This window comes from Euprymna scolopes, chromosome 32 (genome assembly GCF_053919585.1).
Source record: "Euprymna scolopes isolate OS-2025 chromosome 32, ASM5391958v1, whole genome shotgun sequence".
Lineage (NCBI taxonomy): Eukaryota > Metazoa > Mollusca > Cephalopoda > Sepiida > Sepiolidae > Euprymna > Euprymna scolopes.
In genome coordinates this window covers 20,532,002-20,538,077 of record NC_136513.1, presented here as the reverse complement: position 1 = coordinate 20,538,077, position 6,076 = coordinate 20,532,002, and positions in this window count along the sequence as shown.

The window sequence follows — 6,076 nt, the reverse complement described above, 5'->3', positions numbered from 1 at the left end:
CTTGCGAGTTTAATTCCGTTAAGTTATCTCCCTTTGTTGCGTGAGACTGTTTTTCATAATTGATTTTTGGAATAGGATATTTTTATTTTCATCATGTGTACATACATTATGGAGATTTTTCTTGACTTTTGTTTTTTTAATATAGGAGGACTTCTAGCCAAGCATTGCATCTTCTTGCATTTCAAACAAGTATTTTTTTTTTTTTTAATTAAGATATTTACTTATTAAATGATATTATTATGGATGTCGCCATCTTGATTGCCTTTTTTTGAGACTGCAGCACAAAAATAACTATTTTAACTTTTGAGTATTCCTGAACCTTATTTTTTCGTGTTTTGACAACTTTGTTAAAATAGTGAGAACTTTGTGTTGCATAGATAGACATCATGGCTGACACCCGTAATAATGTATTATTATGCTAAAGCTAATCAACGTTTGCTTCTCTAAGGCTTTTTTTCCTATATATTTATTTTAATCACAGAAAATGCAGGATGTTTAAAAAAAAAAAAAATGTAAAAATGTACTCACACTTTAACTGTTATCAGCATTGTCTCGACAATAATGGTCATTAATTTGAAGATCTGCAAACATGATTCTTCAATTACATTATTTATCGTCTGTATTCAAAGTTTTTTCCATTTTATTCTATGCTCATAGATAAAGATTTTATTGTCATCTGAAGTGAGAGTACATTTTTTTTTTTTAGACACCTTGTATATGCAAAAATGTTCTTTGGTTTAGGAATTGAGATATGTTAGGGGAAAAATCTTTCACTTTAATGTTTATAATTAGTTGTAATTTGCAATTAATTTACCAAGTGACCATCATTTGCTAGCTCTCTATAACTCTCTGCCTTTCTTACTGTATCTTGTTTGATCATATGTTCTTATTTTGTACCGTTTCTATCACTGTTGCTTCTCTCTCTCTCTCTACCTATCCCCTCTCTCTTTCCTTACCCCTTCTCTCTTTACCCCCTTCTATCTCTCAGCTTACTTCTAGTCAGTAGAAAAAATTTTTTTTTAAATCTCTCTAATATATATATATATATATATAAAATATTTGCCAAACCTGATTTTACTTACAGGAAAAAGCTTTTATATCCAAATTTTTTTTTTAAATCTCTCTCTCTCTCTCTCTCTATATATATATATATATATATATATATAGAGAGAGAGAGATTTTTAAAAAAATTTTGGATATAAAAGCTTTTTTCCTGTAAGTAAAATCATGTTTGGCAAATATTTTTTACCATTTCATTATTTTATTTCGTTTGATATTTGCCATGAAAAAATTAAAAATCTATTTTTTTATCATGGCTGAATTTTTTTCTTTTTATTGTCTTGGTAATATATACTTAAAACAGTATTATTATTATTATTATTATCATCATCAAAAGGGTAACTATTTAACAAAAGGTTATTTGATTAAAATCTACTTGCAACTCGATTGTTTACTATTAATAGTTTAAGATCAAATGGATTTGAGGTACCCCCAGACTGACCAATAACCAAAATGACACATTGTGCCTTACACCTTGTTTTTCACTTCTAGTTGAATAATATTTAAAAAGAAAACAGTGCATCTGTAACTTTGATTCTTATTTAAAAATTCAACCTAATTTAAAAAAAAAAAATACAGAAAAATCTTTGATATACATACCCTTCACAGAAGAAACATGTCATATTCCAAAAATCATTTAAATTGGTCAACTAGTTTTATTTTTAACTAAGAAAATCAAATTTTACGAGAAAGCAAAAAGAGACCGTTTTGTGTTGCTATCTTGGAAAAAAAAAACATGGGCAGATAAGTTTACAATAATTCAAACCTGAGAGGTCAACCTTGTAATCTTACTGATTGCACATTAATCACTTTAAATCATTTCAAAATAATTTTCTTTATAAAAATAAACCTACTTGATTAATTTATGTAACTTTTTGGAATATGACATCTCTGATCCGTGCCAAGTATGTAGATCATAGATATTTTTCTGTATTTTTGTTTTTTTTAATTAGGTTGAATTTTAAATAAGAATCACCTTTGCCGATATTTGAGTGCAAGTTCAGAATTCCACCTAATTAAAAAACAAAAATACACAAAAGTCTTTATGATGTGCATACCTTTGACAGAATGAAAATGTCCTATTCCAAAATTCACATAAATTGATCAATTAGCTATGGTTTTTTTGGTTTTTTTTAATGAGGAAAATCAGATTTTTTTTGTGATTTCAATAGTAAATTGTATCCATTACAAGGCTAATTTTGATCTAGGTTGTTCAAATTGAGTGGTCTTCCCTTAATTATTAAACATTTAATTCATTAAATATTTAAGCAAATGAAGTGAGCAAATATTTGAAGAAATAAAAAAAAATATATTTAAACATTATGTTGTGTAGCGATGGCCCTTAGAGGAGAGAATTGTATGTGTGATATCATTAACGATTATATGAAAGGCGGATCTTACGTGTTTCCTTGGTTGGCGCTAATACTTTGATTGTCCGAGGCTTGTGCGTCTGTCTGTGCCGTGGAATTCACAGTAATACAATACATTTCTCACCTGCTCTTGCTTGCACCTCTGATAGTGACCGGCAAATCATAGACATTGTTCCCTGATGGTAGTAGATATGGCAGGTAGGTTGCCATAAAGTTGCTGCTTCGTGGGATGATCTTGCCAAGATATATTTAACACTGTAGCATACAGGTGTACATGCTGTCTAGCTTTCTATCTAATCTTTTGGTGAGTGTCCAGGTTGTAACACCGTAAACAAGGACATACTTTACTTCACTGCTCGGAAGAACTATCTTTTCAGTTTGTCAGTTAGCCTTGAAGTCCATACTGACTGCAGCTTATCCAATTCAGCCCATGCTTTTGAGATGCTTTGATTAACAAAATAACTTTTTATAAATGATTTTTGTTTTTTTTTAATATACATACAACAAAATTTGCCTTCTTAGACTATTAGTAAAACTTTGTGAGCACTTCATTATAAGAGCGAAATTTGAAATATTGAATTTCAAGTAAAACTAATGGAATCTACTTAATTATCGTGTTGCAATAATAAACATATCCAAAAATTACAAAAAATGATTAAAAATTTTCTTTTTTCTTTCTTTAGAATGTTTGTGTTCATTAATTATTAATGAAACAATTTTTTAAGACAATTAGCAAAAATTGAGAATTGCTAAATTGTCCTAACATTTTCAGTTCTCAGAAAATAATTACTTCCCTTGTTATCATTCAAACTCTGCTGTTTATTTATTTTTTTTTTTAGTAAAACTTAATTTTCACTAATTTTCTTAGAAAACTATTTTCATTAAAAATTAATTTTCTACTTTATTGTCTTCTAAATTTTTTTTATATGTTTGTGATTGCAACATGACAATATAACAATATGATTGGTTTTACTTGAAATTCAATATTTCGATTTGGAGAATTTTGCTCTAATGGCAATGAAGCATCAACTTTTTTGTACATTAACCAGTTTCTGTTTTTAAATAGTAGATTTATGACATTTTCCAGTATACCTAACAAAACAAAAAGGGGTTGAAAATAAATATACAGCAAATAAATATAACTAAATTTATATAAAATAAGGTTGTAGGAAATGGTGTTACACAATTTTTAAAAAAAAAAAAAAAAAAAGGAATTTTTTTAGTGCTTTTCATGTCGCAGAAATTTCATCAGATAGGAATCCAAGTGAGGTCTTCTACAACCTAACATCTTGTATTTAAAAAAAATATTTTTATTAATACCTTTTCTTTTTTTTTATTATTAAAATATACATATAACAAACCAAACTTTATTTTATTAGGCTAGTAGTAAAAGTTTCTGAAAATTAATTTGCTTCTCAGTAAAAATGTGTGTATTGTTTTTGTTATTGGATAAGCTAATATACCTATTTCAGAAATAATAGGCTTACCCAGAGACTATAAATATAACTTCATTTAACTCCCATGGCACAATCACGTTGACACACCGGTTCTTGCCAGATTACCAAAGTTAAGCAGCAATGAACCTAACCAGTACCGGGTGGGTGACCATTTGGGAAGGCTAGTTGCTGTATGTACCGTGCCAAGTTGTAGAAATTTCCAGTTTGGTATTTGGGGGCAATGTTTAACTCACTGGGAGATACAACCCCCCCCCTCCCCAAATCAAGACAGAAGGCAATGGGGAAACTACCGTCTTTACTTGTCTTCCCGAGATTACCATGTATCTACAATTTGGAAAACCGTGGTCGTCAATGCTGTTAAAACAGCAGGACCGCTGTTGACGCTGAACTCATTGGGTAATGATTTGTGGCAGTTATAGCTGCAGAATCATGATGTGTACTTCTGTAAGATACTTTTGTTAATACACTTTTTTGTTAAGTATACCCCTGTGTTTGTTTGCATGGTTAGTGGCCAGCAAGGCTACAACAGTTTTTCTTATAATTCAACCGAAGAAAAAAATGGTGTTGTGGAAAAATGTGTTATTTTGAATGGTGCTTATACTGGAGTGCTTCAAGTCTATTTGATCCATATTTTAGTATTTGGTGAACATGTTTGTTCAAGCCACTTAACAGGCAACTACAAATTGGGCAGGTGGTTTTTATACCTCCATATTTCTTACAGCTTTCTTGCAAAAAAATGAGGAACTATTATATAGTTAATGATTAAAAATTTTTGTTTTCTTTCTTTAGAATGTTTGTGTTTGTCTGTGGGTTAAAAAAAAAAAATTCCCAAACTATATTTCCAAGAATTTTCCAGTATCTATTTCTACTGGCGGGATCTGTAGGAATTTCATAGCTGTATCGTTCATCTGTTGTATATTGCTGGAATACTTAAAAGGAGTGTGCGACATATTTTCATTCTATGAGCGTCCAACATCAACACATACCCCACAATATTATTATCCCGATTTTGTTCAAACTGAAATTTGCTAATCTGAGTATTCTGTTAATATAATTTCGGAGTATATCTGGTTATTGGGTGTGTGGGGATTTATCTCCGCAGCCCTTGTAGGAGTTTGTGCTCTGCTTCCATTTTATAGATGTCCGGTGTGAATGTAGCCCACACAGTATTATTGTACCACTTTTGGACAGAACAGATATTACACTTTGAAATATTATTTGGAAAATTAGGAAAAAAAATTTACATTTTAAAACAAATTAGGCACAAGGCCTTTCAAAAGTGTGAGAAAGATGGGTATCGTTAGTTATCCTTTTTCGCTATAACTAAAAAAAACCTGAAGGCCAAGAAAGTGTTTCACATTCGGCACAACAGCAACATGAGGTTGAATTTAAAAAAAATTTTTTTTTTTTTTTTTTTGCATTACATCTTTGGCAATCACATTTTTTAAGAAAGAGTAGATGATAATGTACATACCAACATGAAATTGCTTTAGCAATGTACTGAGGAAGTTTGTAAAGACAATATTAGGTTTGCTACTAAGTACCAAGAGCAATACCTAAGAATGAATGTGGACAGCCTGTATAAATCTGCTACTAACTCTGGACTTTATATTACCATTGTTTTGTATATTTTAATTTCTCTAACTTCTTACTAGCAGGATCTGTGGAAATTTCACAGTGGACTCTTTCATATGTAATATATTACTGTTGACACTCTGTGGATATTCAGCGTAAATGGAGATGCCCTGATACTATTGTAGCTCTTTTGTTAAAACTGCAAAAGTATTTATCTAAGCTAGCAGGAACGCCCAGCATAGCCCGGTTGTAAAATATGGTTAAATACAGTATTTTAATTTATGCAGATGTCGTATATATTATAGAGTCAATTTTCTATCGATTCTTGTATTTTATAAAGTTGTGATTTCAAAAATAAAAAAATATATATCCATATGACTTGAGTGCATCAACTTGAATCGAAACCAAAACTTATGAAGAAAAAAAAATTATATATAACTTTAGTTCCTTCAGCTATAATTGAAACCCAAACTTATAAATAACTCTTGAGAACAATTATTTATTGGAAATGGAAGGTCATGACAATTAAACAACAGTCACTCTGAGGAAAAAAGATGTAACCATGACACACAAAATAACATGCATGCTATCGTATTTATATATAGATTATGTTGC